This window comes from Ictidomys tridecemlineatus, chromosome 1 (assembly GCF_052094955.1).
Source record: "Ictidomys tridecemlineatus isolate mIctTri1 chromosome 1, mIctTri1.hap1, whole genome shotgun sequence".
Classification (NCBI taxonomy): Eukaryota; Metazoa; Chordata; class Mammalia; order Rodentia; family Sciuridae; genus Ictidomys; species Ictidomys tridecemlineatus.
The window spans coordinates 131,882,683-131,903,898 of record NC_135477.1 but is presented as its reverse complement, the minus strand read 5'-3'; the positions used below and the strand labels follow the sequence as shown (position 1 = coordinate 131,903,898).

General features: G+C 32.5%; 1 protein-coding gene across 3 annotated transcripts in view; it reads left to right on the top strand.

Moving 5' to 3' along the window:
* Nucleotides 1–21,216, top strand: part of Adamts19 (ADAM metallopeptidase with thrombospondin type 1 motif 19) — a 248,026-nt gene that overhangs the window by 5,934 nt on the left and 220,876 nt on the right. The gene's annotated exons all lie outside the window — the stretch shown is intronic.

Genomic DNA, 21,216 nt, shown 5'->3' with positions numbered 1-21,216 from the left:
AACCAATTTCCAGTATGGGTCTCTGTACTTGACATGAAAAATTTTAGAAAAATGCAAAGCAGTTTATGTGTAGAATACTGAATTTTGAAGATTTTCCAGTTGTTTCTTGGTGCCTAGTCTCAAATAAGATTACAGCAATTTTTCACTACTTTTTCTTATTTTCGCCAAATTTTCATAGAAACAAAGATGTATTTTTCACTCCTATTTTACTTGCTTTAGAATTTAGTGTTTGATTATGTAATTACAAAATGTTGTGCCTTGATACACTCAAACGAATATAGCTGAGTATTGGTAAATATTTAGGCCCAGTGGTAGGAATAATGCATACAATAAGACCAGGGAAGAGGCTGCTACTCATGAGTGTTTGACATGCCGCAGGCTTCATTGACTTATTTTTCAGGTAGAGTGTAGAGTATTTCATTCAATGATTTGAGTTGAATTAGTTGATACATCCAATAATGGTTAGGTAGAGATTGATACTTTTTTTTTGGTAACAGCATCAATTTGTCAGAGATGATATATAAACCTTCCGAATGATTGATCAGTTTCCAAACTCAGCATGTTGCAAATAGAGATCCAGATTTTGAAACTGTGGCAGAATAATAGGAAATCAAAGACAAAGAGAGAACCCTATCAGCTTAATAAGGAGAGATTATCTATAATGTTGGTTGACTTTTGAGGATTGAGTCAACTGGATAACTGGAGCATCAACTATCTCCAGAGTTCAAAGAAGTGATTTTCAATCCTGGATGGAACTTGACTACCATTCAATCCTGAGGCCAAAATGAAATTATTTTCAAAATTTTAAGGACTCCTAGTTTACCATACATAAACCTCTAAAAATGGATGCAATGAGTAGTCTCTGTCAACACCTGTTCATCATTAATTACTCAGTGTTGTGTTCCAAAAATAACCAGGTTTGTCCAATTCTAGCATGTTGATCCAGAGGTAGTTAATGCCTTAACAAATATGCATATATAAATTCATAGCTTTAAAAAATTTCACACTGCTAATGCACATATAGACACACATTCACACACATCCCCTTAGATCACAAATGCATGAAGATGTTCCCCTCTTCCAGTAGTACTGTTTTATGCAATCTCAGCATGTGTCATAATTTGCTTAATTTATTTGGTGTTAATGAACATTTAATTCTAATATTCTCCTATTACGAACACTGCTAAATATATAAAATTCTTTATAGACATGGCACCTTACCTTTGTAATGTTTATCAAACAGTGTGTATATTGGTACTGCCTGATTTCATGCCATGGGGTCTGGTGCCACTTTATGCTCTCACTTCAGCAGATTATGAGAGTGAATCTTTTTGTGATGGCAAGTGTTAGTGTTATTAAAAAGGTTGATCTTTATGAAATCTAATAGGCCAAATGTTATCTGAGGGTAACTTTAATTTACATTTCGTTTGGTTGTTACTGGTGAGGTTGAATGTCTTCTTATTTCTTGTGATTTTTATTCTCATTTCCTTTCTTGTTGAATGAATCAGCTTTTTATACACTGTGACCAAATGCCTGAGAAAAACAACCTAAAGGAGAAAGGATTTAGTTTGGCTCATGCTTTCAGGAGTTTCAGTTCATGGTCAACTGACTCTGTTGCTTTTAGACCTGTGGCAAGGCCAAAACATGGTGAAAGAGCATGAGAGGAAAGCTATTTGTTTCATGGCAGTTAGTGGGGGATAGAGAGAGAGAGGGGGAGGGGAGGTAGAGTGATCACACATGGGAGTCACAGGGAAGATGACCAGGGACAAGGTAAATCTTTCCAGGTCATGCCCTAGTGATCCACTTCTTTCATCTAGGCCTCACCTCCTACAGTGTCCACTACCTCCCAATAATGTCACAAAATTATAAACCTATCAATGGAAGAATTCACTGATGAGGTTAGAGCCTTCATGATCCAAGCACTTCACCAAAGCCCCACCTCTGAACATTGTTGCACTGGAGACAGGCCTTCAACATACTTGGGGGACTTTCCAGATGGAAACCATAATAACATTTGCAGACTTTGTCTTCCTGTCATTTACTCATTTTTTATTAGATTTTTGCTTATCTTCATTTTAAATTCCAGCACTCTTTATACATTAGTATTTTAAAAGATAAACATCAACTACAAAGTAATGCATGCTGAATATAGAAAAATTGCAAAATATATGTCATCTATAATCTTACCATTCAGTGATAAACTCTATTAACTTTTTAGTGTTTATGATGAAAAGTAAATGGAAATTTTAAATGTATTTTTACATTTTTCCCCAGATTATTAGTAAGCTAAAGAAAGCACATTTTCTCAAACATAATTTTTGGTTCATTAGATTGGCACAAATTATGCAGATTGAGAATATCCAGTGGACATACTTGGAGAACACTTAATCTTACATGTTAACAGAAAGCAAATTGGGATTCTTTTATAGTCTCTATTGAAAATTTAAATGTACTTATTGGTTTGTTTAGCAGTCCTACTTGTAAAAATCAACTTTAGAGGAACATACATATATATGAAAAAGATTTATGTATAAGCTATTTATTGCAGCATTTAGAGCATCATCAGTAGTAAACTAGTTACATCTATATATTGTGTTGGAGCCCAGAGAACAAAAAGAGATATAATTACTTGCTTTAAGGTATTTATGTTTCAAACTATTGTTCTTGCCTTCTGTGTTCATCATAGTTCTTTTAGTAAATGTTCAATGGCTACTTATGAAATAACTGGTCTTTCAGTGAGTATATCTTTAAGACATTTCATAGTTTTCCAGATCAACTTTTAGAATGGCATATTTAGAGTGACACAGAGGGGAAGCTTCTGTAATGAAAGTGGAACCTCATGAGCATACTCCAGTCTTACTTAGGGAAGTTATATAGTGTATTCTGATAAACAGCATAGCCATGTATTCTGAATAAGCTCCTTTCTGCATTACAAGTTAATAAATCGTCTAGTTATCTATCAATCTATGTTTCAGTTGCTTGTCCAATTTTACAAAAATAAGTTTTATTTATTTAATATAAATAATATGCTTACTTATTTAAAGTTTATTAGCTAAATCATAAACAAGCATACTTTTCAAATAAGAAAATCTTTGTAGGAGTCAGAAAATATTTTTTGATAAAGCACATTGATGTTGAGCTCATGTCCAATTGAATGTTTCCACTTAATTTCAGTTACATTTTTATTCCAGATAATTTCACGTCTTTGTATTTGCTAAGTAAAAGATAATCAGAGGAATTCCAGGTTCCTATGGGAAAGTTAAATTAGAGAAGAATTTCTGATATATTTTGGAACAATGGGAGAACCAGTAGTCCCTCTTGAAATGATTTGGGAGATTTTCTGAAAAGAAATTTTAAGGTTACCTTAGCCATGCAAGGACCATAATTTGATGCAGAGTTCATTTAGGGTGCAGCTATAGTGAGCACATCATCTTGTCTCCATCTCATCTTTATTCCAATGCCAAACCCTAGACTGAGACAAGTGAGAAAATGGGATCGCAGCCATTCTAATGCTACCCAGATAGTTTACAGAATTATTTAATGGTGGTGTTGGGAAAACCCTTGGGTATTATATAGTTTAGTATTTGCCTTTTCCAGAAAGTGAAACTTAATTTTATTTCCTAATTAATATGCATATATCTGCAATAAATTAACTATGTAACCTTTAACTCAGATCATGAGGGAATGAAGCTGATGATTGAAGGCCAGTTTTGTCCCTATTAAATTATTCTGCTTTCCCGTTGCTCTCCACTGAGAGAAGGGATGGGGGGGTGGAAGGAAAGGAAGAGATGTCTGTAGATATCTAAACATAGTTTTTCTTCATAAGAAGTTCCAATATAAGGATGTTTGCCCAGGAATGGTTTTAGTACCGTTGCCTCAGCCTGGCTGTACCTAAAATAAATGACCACTTGAAGAGTGTGCTTACATTGGCACCATTTGGACAGGCTTGATGCCCTGTGTGTTAAACTATGCTATGTAGACACCTGTGTCAAAAACATGGAAGTAGGGTGCAGGGGAGGTAGGGGTTTGCTGAGGTAGAGATTAGTTGGATATTTTCCATTAAAATCAGAATTCCGGAGTGAACCTCAAATCTAAGAATGTATTTAAAAAGAATCTCCTAAAGTTCTCAGGCAAGCTAAAAATGGGAGGTCAGCCAATCCAGTGGTTCAGAAAACTATAGAACTCAGGATTTTAAGGGGCATTTTTGCATCCTCCAGACTCTACACACCTACAGATCTTGCAATCTTGCATGAATTTTTGATGCTCCCCCTCCCCCATGTCCCCTGCCACCCTCCTCCCTCCCTCCCTCCTTTCTCCTCCCCGCCTCGGCTCTAGTTATAGTACACTTGTATACCTCCTATCTTACCTTTTACAATCCTCCTCAGAATCCATTCATATGTCATTGAGCTAGAAAGAAATTTCATAGATTTCAAATTATTCATCCACAGACTATAAATATGAACTAGTTGGGTGGCAATAGAATGGGATAATACAGCCAGTATAACGGTTTATCTACTCTTCAGAGGGAAAGCAAGATGGGAGTTAAACTGTGCTTTCCATTCTAAAATCTGGAAGTAAATAGAGCTAAATTATTTCAAATCATCATCAACAGTTCCATGAGTAACATAGCAGGAGGTTTACTCCAGCTGTTTCACAATAGTTATTTTAATAAACTAAAATTTATCAGAAACAAAGGATGAAATGTCTTTATGTTAACAAAACCTACTGTAACATCAAGTTCAGATGTAAATAAATGAAGACTGAGGCACATTGTAGAGAAATATTTGAAAATGAGTTGTGAAGGCAAAATTATAAGCTCTTATGGGACCTTATCTAGAATGTCAATGCAGTGTGCTCAGGTTAAGAGGTTGTTGGAAATGTATAAGAATTAAATAATGAACCATCTCAAATAACAGAAAGGAAATGACAGGTCTTGTCTACTGATTCGCATTCTAAGACAGGATGTCAAGATTCCTGTAAAACTCATTGGAATTAACAATCAAAAGATTTAATATGCTAAGGAAAGGAGACAGGCATGCCTTTATATTAGCTAGTCAAATTAGTGCATTTGGTTTATCTCCATAACTTGGATTTGAATTTATATAATAGCAACTAAAATGTTCCAGGTACCTTTATTTTAACATTATTATGTTATCAGCAAATATTTTAGTCTGTTCAACTTATAGATAAGCAAATAAATTATTAACAGAGGAACTTATGTATAATAAGTATGTCTGGGGACTTCATGGTGTTGTCTGACTCTTGTTTGTGTCCTTGCAAAATAAACAGACTTTCAAAATTTTACAACATCCAGCTAGAAATTGAGTAATGTATTATGAGAATACAAATCCTGTATAAACCTAATTAAGTCAGTATAGATTTAAAGTAATTTATTTTGGAAATAGTTATCTTTTTAAAGTTAAATTATTTAGTGCCCCTTTTTGTTCACTAACAGATAATTCCTCTATAGAGATTTTCAATTGGAATTTCATTGGTGGTTCAACGCGAATTTTAAGATAGGTGGTTCCATCTAATAATGTTCTAAAAATTATGTTGATATCTTAAGATAGAAATTTTTCTAAATGCAGCCTAATTATTTCTCATTAGTAAGAGATATTCATGGATATGTCAAATTAATTTTTCTAGAGTAAATCATTACTTAAAATGTAACAATTTGAAAAGGATATTGTGAGTGTTTTTTTTCTAATATTCTTTTTTTTTCAGTTACAATTTACATGTCTTAACATCCATTTCAAGTGTATAGTTCAAGTTGTACACTTATGGAATTGTGCACATTTCAGTTTTTGGATATTTTCTATCAACTCAAAGAGTCCATTACACCCCTTTGCCGTCACTGTTTTCACCCCTAGCCTCAAGTAACCAATACTCCATTTTCTGGCCACATAGAAAACTGTCACATTTCATACAAATGAAATCACACAAAATTTGGTCTTTTATTTCAGCTGACTTCATTCACTTATGATTTGGGGTTTCATCCATGTGGTATCATGTGTCAGCAGTGTGTTCTATTTTTCTTGACCAATGTTAGTCCATTGTCTGGATGTACCACATTTTGTTTATCCATTTATCAGTTAATGGGCATTTGGCTTACTTCCACGTTTTGGCCATTACGAATAATGCTAGTATAAACCTTTGCATACAGGTCTTTGTGTACATATATATTTCTGTTCTTCTGGAGTAGATATATAGGAGTGGAATTATGGTCATATGTTAAATTTGTGTTTAGTATTTTAAGAAACTGTCAAGCTGTTTTCTAAAACACTGCAGCTTTTTATATTCCCACCAGTGATGTATGAGAGTTCAAGTTCTCCACAGCCTCCACAATACTTAATTGTTGTCTCTTTTTTATTATTGTATGTTTGTATGTATGCAGTCATATCTCACTGTGGTTTTAATTTGTGTTTCCTTAGTGAATAACTCTATTGAGTACCTTGTTAGGGGCCAAATCATAGCTATTGATATATTATCTTTGATGAAATATCTATTAAAATCTTTTGTCCACTTCTTAATTAGTTCTTTTCTAAGATTCAGTTTTAAGATATCTTCATGTACTCTTAATGTAAATTTATTATCAGATAGATAATTTGTTAAAGTTTTCTTCTCGTCTACAGTTTTCTATTCATTTTCTTAATAGTGTCTTTTAAAGCCATTTAAAATTTTGATAAATCTAGTTTTATCATTTTTTTATGGAATACTGCTTTTGGTGTCCTAAGAATACTGTGTCTAACTGAAATTCACAAGGACTTTGTCCTGTGTTTTCTATGATGAGGTTCATAATTTCAGTTTTTACATTTAAGCAATGATTGATTTGTTTGTATGAAGGGTTTAAATTAATCTTTTTGAATATTATATACACACATAATTGTATTTCAGCATCTTTTGTTAAAAATATGTTTTTTCTCACAAAATACTCTAGCACTTTTGTTAAAAGCAAATTTATCATAAATGCAAACATTTATTTTTGAATTAATAGTACTGTTGTTTGAATTATATTTTATATATTCGTATATACACAAGTTAGCCTGAAGTATGTAGTGCTATAATGTTTTTAATTTGGGAAATTTGAATTCTTCAATTTGGTTTTCTTTTTCAGAATTGCTTTGGCTACTCTGAGTCCTTTGCATTTGTATATAAATTTTAGAATCAGATTGTCAATATCTGCAAAGTATCTGGTGGAACATTGGTAGGGATTATGCTGAATGTAAAACTCAATTTTGGTAGAGTTCTCACCTCAAACAACTCAAAACTTTTTGGTTTCTCTGAAAAGGAATATTATTGGAACAATCATTAAGGGATATTTGTAAACACTCTAATGATTAACAAGGAATGAAATTAGCTCCTGATACCTGATATACTTAAAATGATCAATTTCAAACCATTGGCACTATTTAAAATTCTTAAAGGATTCATGAGAATTGAATAACCAAGATACTGATTGGAAGTTTACAAATAAGGTACATAAAGCAGGAAGTGACACACTTAGTGTCTTCACAGTATCTGGACAGGAACCCAGACATTAAACTCCATGTATGTTTCATTTGACCCAGGGATATGAAAAAAGACCATTAGGGTCAAAGTTCAAATCAAGCAGAAAAAAATACCGGCAGACTAAAAAATCCAAATCAATCCTTCTAGGAAGTGGATTTCAATTACAAATATTCACTTAGTTTTTTTCTAAATGTAACCTTTATCAAAAGTATTGTTATGTATTTAGTTAAACAGAACTACAGATTTCAGTGTAGGACCTTTCACTAAAAACTAAACAATGTGCTCTCTCTGGTAATGTGAATTTTGAGAGAATTTCTCCAAACTGCAGGAGTTACAATTGAGAAAAAAAAAGTCGGGGAAATAAAGGCTCTTTGACAGTTAATCTATTAGACACTAATTTAATAATAATATAAAGAAACCTAGGAAAGGACAGGGATACTGTATATATAGTAGTCTCACTTTGTGTTGTTGTTGTTTGTTTGTTTTGTTTCTTTTTGGTACCTGGGATTGAATTCAGGGCCACTTGACCACAGAGACACATTCCCAGACATTTTGTATTTTATTTAGTGACCAGGTCTCACTGAATTGCTTAGCACCTTGCTTTTGCTGATGCTGGCTTTGAATTCGCAATCCTCCTGCCTCAGCCTCCTAAATTGCTGGGATTACAGGCATGCATACTGTGCCAGACTGTTGCCTCCCTCTTTATTCAGTGTTATACTTTCTGAGACTTCTATTACCAGTAGTTGATTGGTATGAAATATTAAATGGATTATTCCAGAAATGAGCAATTTGTAAGTTTTACATTGTTCAGCTTTCTGAGTAGTATGATCAATTCTCTTATAGTCCCACTTCCTCACACTAAGGACATAAATAAATCATCACCTCTGTCCAGTGTACCTATACTGTATGTTTTACCCACCCTGTTAGTCACTTTATAACTGTCTAGTGTATTAGATTCCGTGCCACAGAATCACAGGACTTGTGTTCAAGTAAGTAATCCTTATTTTACTTCATAACAGTTACAAAATGTAAGAGTCATGATGCTGTCAATTTTATTACAGTATATTGTTACACTTGTTCTATTTTATTATTAATTATCCTGGGTAATCCTATACTGTATCTAAATTGTAAATTAAATTATATCATAGTATAAATAGGGTTTGCTACTATTCATGGTTTCAGGCATCCTTTAGGAGTTTTGGAATGTATTTACCATGGACAAGAGAGAGTACTATAGTAATTACAATAAATAATTTCCCCCATTGTAGCAGCTGTCACAGAGAGGTATTTCTTGACATTGACAATGTCTTGGAATTGAAAAAAATATGACTTGAAAGGAAATGTGGATGTACTATCATTTTAGGAAGTAAACATTTATGAGGATTTAGTAGCAATTGTTGTCCTAGAAAAACTTGGCTTAGTAAGTGAAAGAGAATGCTATCCAAATAGTTATATCAAGTCTCTGATTTTGGATAATAACATATAGAAATATACACAGGAAAGGAAAGCTTTATAGTTGTTTATTTTAATGTGCTTGAATTTATTTTGCTGAAGTTGATTCTAGGTCAGGATTAAGTCAACTTTTTATCCTATAAGTCTTATATTTAGTCTGAACTTTATGGGACAAAGTGATGTCCAAGAATTCTGTCAAGAGAGATGCTTTGGAGTACTCAGAAGAAAACAGACCAGACATAAATACACATATCACTTAAAAGCCATGTCTTAGCTATTAAAATGGTAGATTAGCTTAGAAATAGATTTTAATACTAATTTAATTCCCATGATTGTTTGTTTTGAACTTTCAGTTTCTGTAGTGTCTTCTTTTCAGGCCCAAGAGTTTACATGGTTTGTATGAATTAACACAGCCTTCTATAAGGAAGGTAGAGTCACGAAAGGGGTTAGCGGGTGGAAAGATAAAGAGGAAAAGTAAATCCAGTGATGCATACTTAGAGTATGTTTTAAGCTTGAAAATACGGAAACCCTTATTTCCATTTGAAATGCTTTGGAATAATGTGTTACAGTGCCCTTGGGGACAGCCTACGACTGCACATTAATATGGTTTAAAAGGTCTCCAAAGCATTTGCCTATAGTTAGCTCAGTTGTAGTATTTTAGTAAGTGTTCTAATAACTTGGCTGCTCTTTCCTTTGGCTGTGGAGTCTCCACAAGTGTGCAGTGTCCAATTTTGGGGTCTTTGGTCACATGGTCTTACGTGTTCATGTTCTGAACCTATTAATAACTCACCATAGGCTTGTAAGAGAATACATCAGATTCTATATTGGAACTGCATAATCAACTGTCTGCTTAATCCTTCTCTCATTTCTTTCCATTACCTCCTCCTCTACAAGATACACATTCAATCCTCTACTTAGGGCTTATAATCACTCCTGGTCCTGTTACTCTGAAAGGCTTTTCAGTAAATTAAATCCTGGAGACTTAAAAAAAAATACAAGTGAAAGAGAAAACAGTGTAGACTGGCACAATAATATACATGGCTAGGGGCTGAGGTTGTGGTAGAGTGCTTGTCTAGCACATGCAGGGTCCTGGGTTCAATCCTCAGCACCACATAAAAACAAATAAAAAAATAAAGGTATTTGAAAAAAATAATAATATACTTGGATAAAACCATGATAATAACAGTAAATGATAATAAGGTACTTTAGAGTTTCTAAATTTTATTTATAAATTCTTTTGGCCATAGTATGGCTGCATACTTTCTAGAAAACCAGTGACCTTTTCAAAGACATGTTTCTACTTTTTAGAAACAAAGTTGTATTGTGAGGGCTCTAAAGGATGTTGGATATGGAGGGAACTTTTTTGTTGTTAATAAAATAATATGCTATAATTTCAGTTTCTTCCTTAGCACAAATTGAGTATGGACATGCTTATTTTATCTTTTAATGTATATGATACTCTTTAGATTATATATTTTGAAAGTGCTAGTAAAATTTACATGTATGAAAAAGTATAGTTTCCTGTGTCATTGCAGTGGTAGATCATAAATGACAAGAGCCATACATATGAGGAATGGAAAAAGGAACAGATTATTTCACTAATCAAACATACAAGGCCAGTTACCAAGCAACATGTCCACCTTTTTCTTTATACACTCAATCAAGGAAAATCAGCAAATGGAAATGTTACTGTTTCTATTTGCACTGATTAAAAATATGCAAATAGTTGAGGTACAAGATATATGAGGTGATATTTATTGACTACTATTATAAAGCAGACTTTTTGTTATAATGTATGGATAATTTTCATAGAAAATTACTAAAGTACATGCTATTATTACTCAGTTTTATAGATAAGAAGGCAAAAGTTCCAGGACATTAAATAATTCACCTATGTCAAGCAGCTGGTAATATCTGAGGGAGAATTGAAAGCTGAGAACTGGGGAGGAGGGGGAGGAGTAAAGGGGAAGATTTTTAAAAAATTCAATTATCAGAGATGTATAACACACTTCTCTTATTTTAATTCTTTGATCTAAGGTATGGGTATAACTTCACAAAGAAAAGGTACAAGGGTAGAATGAGAAATGGTAGAAATGTAATTTGTCTTTCTCTTTCTAGTTTCTGTCTTGTGTTAATATGCTTAAAATCTTAAAGCAAGAACTTATCATACAATAAAGAGCTTTCCTTTAAAATATGCCTGACATCACCCAGTCACAAAGAAAGGAACTTACTAATTTCACCTCCTCATTTTATTTTTGGAAATTTCTGTTGTTGGAAAGCTCTGGCATCTTGGAATTAATCTTGTTCTGGTTTTTGTATTCTAGAGAATGATATATCTCTCTGATGATAGACAACAATAACAGTAACACAACTGTAAACAACAATGATCATTTATGAATGAATCAGTGAAGTTTTGTATATAGTACCTCACTGTTCAATTTTTTAAAGGCAGATAGGGTGTGACTGGAGGAGATGGGTTCCTGGGGGCATGCCTTTGGGGTATATATTTTATATCTGGTATATATTTTGTATCTGGCAAATGGAATCTCTCTCTCTCTCTCTCTCTCTCTCTCTCTCTCTCTCTCTCTCTCTCTCTCTCTCCCTCTCTTTCTAATTTTCTAATAATCATAAGAACCACTCCCCTCTACCACATTTTTCTGCCATGAGATTCTGCCTCACCTCAAGCACCAAGGAATGGAGCCAACTATTTAAGGACTGAGACCTCTGAAACAGTGAACCCCCAAATAATCCTCTTCTAAAATTGTTCTGGTCATGTCTTTTAGTAGTGAAAAAGCTATAAATAAATGTATGAAATCATTTATCCCAATAATTTATGATTGTATTGACACTTGAAAATATGTGTAATTAACCATGCAATCAGAATGACAGAGAAAAAAAATATTCATCTTAGTAGATACAGATGAATAATTTGACAAAATGTAACTTCATGATAAAAACTGTTAAAAAACACTAGGAATAGAAAGCACTTTCTTAACTTCACTAAGGGTATGTATGAAAACCATAGATGGGGTAGCGTACCACTTAATTCTAAAGTACCCAGTATTTTCCATTAAGATCCGGAACAGAGCAAGGATAGCATTGTCCCTATTAATCTCTGTAATTAAGGTCCAGTACAATAGAAAAGAAAATAAATGAAATCATTCAGATTTTTTAGGAAGAAACCTAATTTTATATACAGGAAGCGTGGTTTGTACAGATAATTCTTCCAAAACTTAGTGAGTTGAGCAAGGTTGCAGATATAAAGTCTATGTCTAAGTATCAATAATCTTTTTTTAAAAAATATTTTTCAGTTGCCAATGAATTTTTAACTTTATTTATATGTGGTGTTGAGGATGGAACCCACGGCCTCCCAAATGTCAGGCAAGCGCTCTACCACTGAGCCACAACCCCAGTCCCAATGCCAATAATCTTTATGGTATCAATGGATGCTTAAAAATTGAAGTTTTAAAAAATACCATTCAATATACTATCAAATCCTGTGAAATACTTAGACATAAATGTAATATAACATATACTCAGATAATGAAAATTAGAAAATATTTCTGACAAAATTAAAGAATATCTAAATAAATGAAGAAATATACAAAGTTCATGAATCAGAAAACTGTTTTGTTAAGATGTCAATTATTTCTGAATAGATCTATGTACTAATATTCCAATTTTTTTTTTAAAAATTGACTTTTTGGGTAGAGGTTGATAAGCAAAGCATATTTCAATTTTTTATGAAACTGCAAAGTACTTGAAAGGCCAAAACAATTTTGGAATGAACAAACTTTGAGGACTTACACTACTAACTTTGAAGTGATACTGGAAAGTTTTGTAATCAAGATAGGAGTGGTATTGGCACAAAGAGGTATATTAAAGTAAGACAGGTCCAGAAATACACTTACTCTAATATAGCTGGTTGATTTTCAGTACTGTTATCAATTTAATTCAACAAATAAATTCTATTCTTTGACAAGTGGTACTAGAAGAATTAAGCATCCATAAGAGATGAATGAATCTTGATCTCTACCTCATACCAGAATCATCAACCTAAATGGATCATAAACTATTAAAAGAAAACTTAGGAGAAAATCTTCAGTTCCTTAGTATAAGCCAAAAATATTTTCATTGGGACACTGAAAATGATAATTTGGACATCTGGAGCACTAAACCTTCTAACTTCTCAAATGACACTGACATAAAATGAAAGCATAATACAAAGTGGGACAAAATATTTGCAAAAGATTTATCTGATGAATTGCTTGTTGCCAGAATATATGAAGTCTCTTCATCTTTGAACAGAAAATTCACTAAAGAGATATTTAGATGAAAAAAAACATAAGCTCATGAAAAGATTCTTAATATTATTGGTCCTTAGGGAAGAAATGAAAATAAATATCCCCATAAGAACACTCAAATGTTCATTGCCGATTCATTCACAATTGCCCCCAAATGGAAAACATATTATATATTCATGCAGTGGAGTGAACAACTAATTCATTCCACAAAATGGGTAAGTGATAGAAACTCAATGCACATACAAAAACTGCACGTTGTTTGATTCTATTTATATGGGATTCAAGAAAAGACAAAACTATGAATTAGTGATTGACAAGAATCCAGGTCCTAAGAAAAGAGGAATAGTCTGTAAAGGAGCACAGGGGATAGTTGGAGGTGATAGAAAATTCTGTTCGATGATTTGGTGGTTGTTCCATGACTGTGTAAGTTTGTTAAAACAAACAAAAAACAATGCTTAAACTTTTACCCTCAATAAGCTAAATATCCTCTGATTCTCTTACTTCCAGGGTGAACATCCTGAGTGTCCTTAACAGTTCCTTATTGGAGAGGTCCAGGTACAGTCTCATAGAAGTGAAACTGTCACTTCCTTAATGTAGGAATTTGCAGTTAGTGATGCAATCTCAGGTTGTCTTCACTTACCACACATTTCATATAGTCGTAAATTTTTGTGACATACAAAGCATTGACTATTGTAAAATATTAACAACACAGAAGTAAATATACAAAAGTGGAATTGTCAATGTCAAAACCTTCTCTAGAGATTGCTTCAGAGAGTAATTGGATGTGTTTTCATCAAGAGTTTTACTAAGGACTTACAGCTACACATAAATATCGTGCAGTTGTTAGCTGAGGGCCTTTTTACCCCTGGGATCTACAGGAAATGCCTCAATACTCCACTGTCCCAGTCCCACAAGTTTCTAAGCCCTTGACTCAAGATTTCAAAGTTTGGGACAAAGAGGGAAGAAGAGTACCTCCTTTCCAAGATCCTTCCCTTAAATCTGCATCTGCACATGCTGCCTTTGTTCCTTCTATATAAACTTGCAGAGAATACTCAACTGCTTCACAAGTTTCTTAAAAACTCTGTTCCTATCACTCATTTCAGGAATTCTAGGGAATTTCAGTGAAGACTTAGGGTATATTGGGATTGGGATACAGGGGTGGTCGTCAGCCTTCTAGGGCCTCATCAATGTCTCCCAGGCTGGTTCCACTATTCATTTCTGCTCTCCCTTTTCTCCTGCAGGATTCTTTCCAGATGTTCTGAATTCTTCACCCTCTAACATGCAAACCTCTCTACTTCTCTTAACCCGAAAAGCTTCCCATATCAAGTCTACCAAAATATAAAGAAAATTAAAGGGCCTTCCAATCAATTCGAATGACCTCATCCCACCTAACCCCACTCCTGTTTTTGTTGTTTTGCTGTTCCACATGTGTGGAATAGCACCTGTTCCATGTAAAGTAGTTTGGATCTATTTTTCTCCAAATCCATGGAACTTCCAGAAAATAGATTTCTTAATTGCAAATTAATTATCTAAAATCAAATTAATGATATAAACTCAAAGTATTTAAAATTGAATTAATTATGTAAATACACTGTCCAAATTACTGTTCTAAAAAGATCTGTCATCATGTAATGCTTACATTGCAACATTTGAATTCTTTAAGCATTCGATCACATTACAACGGAACTTGTAACAACCATGAACTGTCATGAGGCATGTGTTATCAATGGGGCCTCTTGGCATCATGGGCTGTTCATTACCAACCATGTTATCCATTCCTAGTTAATAACAATCTCTTATTTGCATTTTTAGTATCACTTTGTGCTGTGTACCATGGCACATTTTTGTCAATTGTTTTTGTATTGGGATTTTCTATAAAAAATGCTTATAAAATTATTGTTTTAGGATAATTATATTCTTATGAAGTTTTTGGTGTGTACAGTCATAATAAGTAACATTTGTGTTCTTTTCATACACACAAGCTTGCTTATATAATGGCATTACAAATCATGTGTCTTCTATAACTTGTTTATTGAGTTTTTAGGACATCTTTAAACATATTGGATACTAATCTCTTAATAGCTGTGTATGTTATACATATCTTCTTTCACTTTGTGACCTGGAGTGCTTTTCATGCTATTTGTGTGCATCTAGTTTTTTCAGAGAGCTATATAATAATCCATAACATGAGAGCACAATAATTTATTTTTACTGCCAACATAACTTCTTGGTTAAGAGCAAGTAATTCTGTCTCTTATTAGCTTTGTTACTGTTAATGAGAAATTTAATACAAGATACTATTTTTTTTCATATATAAAATGTAGAAAAATATTTATTACTTTGTAGAACTTTAGATGATATTAGAGAAATAATAAAAGTAAATTACTCCAGAGCAGTGTTTTTGACCTCAGTGCTAATGTCATTTGGGGTAAGATAATTTTATTGTGAAGTATTATCCTATACAATGTCGGATATTTAGTAGCTGTAGACTCTACCCATTCATGCCACTGTGACAGCCCCAAATATCTCCAGATGTTGCCAATGAGTCTAATTATCTCCCCAATGCATGTGTTCGTGTGTTCGTGTGTGTGTGTGTGTATGTGTGTGTGTTTGTGTGTGTGTGTAAGAAAGAGAGAGAGGGAGAGAGAGAGAGAGAGAGAGAGAGAGAGAGAGAGAGAGAGAGAGAGAGAGAGAGCGCACATGTCCACATTTAGTTGAGAAACACTATCCTACAGAAGCATTTGATAGCACACAGTCAGATCTGCTGCATGAAGCTGGACAAAGTTCTTGAAGATTGTCTTCACATGGATTACATTATAGACAGCTTTTGATATAACTGCATGGTAGTGGCCATGAAGAAAGATTCCCATAGTGCTAGGCTGTTAGTTTGGCACTGTTTTTACACTAACAGAACTGACCATAATTCTGCAATTTACAACTGATTGCCAAAATCTTTGCATATCTGTGTGAACATGCTTGCAAGAGATTTTCTGGAAATAATATCTTTGAGGGAGGAAGGAGCACAAAGCTGGCATCATTGAAAGTTTGATATACTCTTTAAAATCAACTTCCAAGTATACTTGATCAGCTTACACTCTCACCAATTATACCTAGGAATGCCCTTTTTTTTCCATGTCTTTAACCATAGTGAATATTATCACTCTTCATATTCAACAAACTTTGTGAATTTTTAATATTCCTCTCCACAATTTGCATTTTTTTCTGTGTGTTACATATTTGTACTGTTTGTACATTTTCCAATTAATCTTTTAATCATTCAAAGTTATACCTAGAAATCCAGTTACAAAACTGTGCAAGTATAAAGAGAAGCACATAGGTTATTACAACTAGCTTTCAGATTTCATGAATGCTAACAGTTGACAACTTTGCTCAAGATCTTTATTTTAAAATTTGTACATCGTCTTGACTCCCTCATTGTATTCCCCCCAGCCAATTTTTTCTCAGTCCCCAGATGTAACCACTGTTATCAAATTTGTGTACATATTTCCATCCCTATTTTTATAATTTTATTATGTGTGCATCTATAAAGATATGTGTATATATATATACATATATACACACACACATATATATATAGCATTGTTTCATAGTTTAAAATTTACGTAACAGGAATCATACTGTGAGAATCCTTCTAGAGCTTGCTGTTTTGAAATTCCAATTTTATTCTTTGAGATTTATTCAAGTTGATACACATCTCGTCCACCATATAAACTGCAATGTCTTTTTTATTGTTTGAATACTGTATAACTTATTTATTAATTACTCTATTGTTGGATGCTCATTTTTTTCTCTTTGTTTTTGGAATTATAAGCAATATTGTAATGATCATCATTTTGTCTCATGAGTACATGTGAAGAGACTTTTGAAGATCTATACCTTTATGTTTAAAAAAATTATTAAATTTTTCTTATATGATCATAATACTTCACCAAACCCTGTATTTTTCCACAAGAAACTCCTAGTATTGGTGAACTGGGTTTTTTTGTTTTGTTTTGTTTTCCTTTTATTCTTTACTCTTCTCTCAGTAATTAGAAGAACAATTAGATAGAAAACCAAAAATAAGAAAAAAAAGAATAACTGAAGAATACAGTTAGGATTAACTATATTCTTGAACTAAATGACATAGAAACTTTTATCTAGTCACATGGAACTCTTATCAAGGTAGCCTATGTCAGGTACCATTAAAGTTGTCTCAACAAATTTAAAATAGTTGAAAAAAATGATTATGTTCTTTGGTGACAGTGGATTTCATAGAATAATGACAAAAAATATCTAGACATTAACTTAAATTGGGAACTAATATAACACATTGCTAAATAAAATGTTTAAAGAATAAATAACAAAAGAAATTAGAAAAACATTGGAACTCTACATAAATGAGAACAGAAAATAATTTGGGATACAGCTAAAGCAATAATGTTGTGGAAATTTATAGCATTAAATACTTAAGTTAGAAAGTTTTAAAAAGTAGAGAAAATTAAACTTTATAGGTTAAAGAAAATAATAAAAAAACAAAAAATCAATGAATTTTCTTAAAAAACAAAAAACAGTGAAAAAATTAATTTTATGAAAAAACAAATTGCTACATCTATCTCTAGATAGATCAAAGAGAAAGAAAATACAAATTATCAATGAGAGGGAGGCATCACTACAGCTTTGAAATTAAAATAATTACAAGGAAATATTTGAACCACTTTATGTCAAGAAAATTTACAACTTTAGAAGAGAAAAATTTCTTGATATCACATTTATATATATATGAAAAATGATATATATATTTATTTTTAGGGTTTTCTTTCTTTCCTTTATTTACTTTTTATTTTATTTCTTTTTAGTTACACATAACAGTTGAATCCATTTTGGCATAATTATAAAAATGTGGAATGTATCTTGTTCTAATTCAGTCCCCACTACCTCTCATTCCCTTCCTACTCCCTGCTCCTTTCCCACTACTGATCTTTCTGCTATTTACCCATAGTTATTTTTTAAAAATTAATTTATTGTGAATAAATCAGTATTAATATTAATTAAAATTAATGATATACATGATGGCGAGATTTACTGTGGTGTGTTTATATAGGTACATGGGAAAGTTAGGTCAGAATCATTCCACTGTCTTTCCTATTCCTATCCACCCTTCCTTCCCTTCATTTCTCTTTGTTTGCTCCAATGGACTTCTATTTTTTTATCCACCCTTTATCATAGTTTTATCTTCCAGAGATATATAGTATATATTTATTGATACAAGTATAACATGAAGTACTACACATTCTTTCAGTAATTTGAAAGGAAGGAATACTCTTCAATACTTTCCAAGAGGTTAACATTTTCTTTATATAAAAAAACAGATAAAACATTATTTAAAAAAATACACACTACATTATTATCCCCATGTGAGTATATAGCCTGGAATCTATCAATAGCAAAAACACTCAGCAGTAGATAATATATAATCATGACCAAAAAGTGTTTATTCCCAAAATTCAAGGAAAGCTTAGCATTTAAAAATGTCAGTGTGATCCACCACGTGAAATAAGTGAAAGTGAAAAACCTACATACTAATATAAATGAAATACAGAAAAATAACTTGACACAATTTAACATTCATTTATGATAAAAACCTTCTGCAAATTAGGAATAGACATAACCATAGGCATCTTCAGAAAACTCATTAAAATCATTCTTAACTTGAAAAGACTATACATTTATTGCCTTATCAGGAATTATACAAGGATTTTCATTCTGTTCACTTATACTCAACATTGCATGGAAGATCCTAGCAATTACAGAAGCAAAATAAATAAATATTGAAATAATTAAAGGCAGGCAGATAGTAAAGGAGGAAATGAAATTGTGTCTATTTGCAGGTAACAAGATCATGTACATAGACAATCCTGAAAGATAGCTGGGTGTGATGGCACATGCTTGTAATCCCAGATGCTTGGGAGGTTGAGGCAGGAAGATCATGAGTTCAAAGCCAACTTCATCAACTTGGAGAGGCCTTACGCAACTCAGTAAGACCTTGTCTTTAAATAAAACATTTAAAAGAGTTAGGGATATGACTCAATGATTAAATGCCTCTGGGTTCAATTCCTGGTATACACACACACACACACACACACACACACACACACAAAAAAAAAAAAAAAGTCCTAAAAGATCTATAAAATAGTGTGAGAATTGACAAATGAGTTGAGCAAGGTCACAGGATGTTATGCTAATTAAAAAAAAAGGTGTGTGCATTTTTTCATAGTTCTTTTCTCCATTTTTTCCAACATCCTCCTACTTATCTTTCTGTTAGGTTCACTTGAATATATTTTTTTTCTAAAATTATTTCAAATCAAACATTAAAGTCAGATGTAACAAAAACAGAACAATTTACTTCTTTAAAAAAACATGTTTAATCATTTAATTTAATTCCTAGAGTTTAAAGATTATTTTCTACTCTAGGAAGGGCTAGTTGGGCACTGCCAAAATGCAGAGAAAAAATTGAAAAAGGGCTTAAAATGCAAAATGTTTTTTAAAATATATAATGCTATTTATTGTATAAATAACAACACTTTTCAACAAAATTATTAGTATTTCTACCACTTTAAACTTTTTATGAATTAATAGCAGTTTAAAAATCTCTATAGAGATACGGATAAAGGCATTTCTATTAATTTTATGATTTTTGAACTCTACTTTTGACAGGTGTTAAATAATGAATATTATTTATAATATTAGTACAGATCTGGTTTGCCATTTGTATGGTATATAGATCCACTCATTAGTGGTCATATTTCTATACATGGATCATAATATATATATGTATATAATATGAAATTTTATACAGATGTGCCAAAAAAGCAACTAGATTTAGAAGTTTTGTATTTTTCTACTTTTTATGTATGTGAAATAATGAACATGTTTATCTGTTTTCTTGGCGTTCCCATACTGAACAGCAAGTAACATTTTCTATATGCACTTTTCTGTTGAAATAATTAATTTCAGTTTGTCTATAGGAGAGGTCTGTGGCATTACTAATTCAGAGTCTAATTCAGTCAAACATGTGTCTTCAATTGTAAGTCAAGTTACTTTGGCACATACTAAATTGGAGAGAGCTGCCATTCATATGTATTCTTTTGGTTAGTTGTTGAATGAAACCTGAATGGAATCATACCCATATACGGAGTTGGCGTCTACATGTGAGCTAAGTTGAACAAATAATAAGTTAAAGAAAACTTGCAAGACCGAAAGAAAGCAGGAAGAAATGCTGTAATGCTGTATTGTGTGCATGGTATGATTTTAGGCCACTGGTTTTACTTATGTTCTGTTAGGGAACCTGTTAATATCATGGCAATGCAAATATATCAAATTTTCTGTTGAATTGAAAATCTTTATTATTTAGCAATAAAGTACTTAAGCAGGACTTGGTAGAAGAGTACAGGAATAGTTTGCTTTCTTTAGTGATTTACTGACCTTCAACATATATTTATATAATTTCATACTTATATATAATTTCATTTAATGGACAGGAAACTTAATTATTTGTTAGATGGTGAAGGATTGCTTTAGTTTCATTGTTAATGTTCCTTTTGTCCTAAGAGAGCTTTATGAAGATACTCACACCCATTCTTATTTACCGAGCATCAGCCCAGGTCCCAAGGCTGGAAAGCAAACCAGATTTGGCATGGATTTTCCTTTAATGAGTGATGTTAAAGGAAATTAATCCCAAGCATAGAATATAATTAAAAATGCTACAAGGCTTCAGTGATCTGTGAAGGCTGGGCTTTGAAATGTTACAATTGAGCCTATTTAACTGTGTTTCATCCTCCTCCTTTACTACCTAAGCCAGTAGAAAATAATTCTGACATCATTATCATCAAAGGCCAACATTTTTGGTAGCTCGTTAAGAAAAGTAAAGTGTGATTTATACATTTAATTCAAA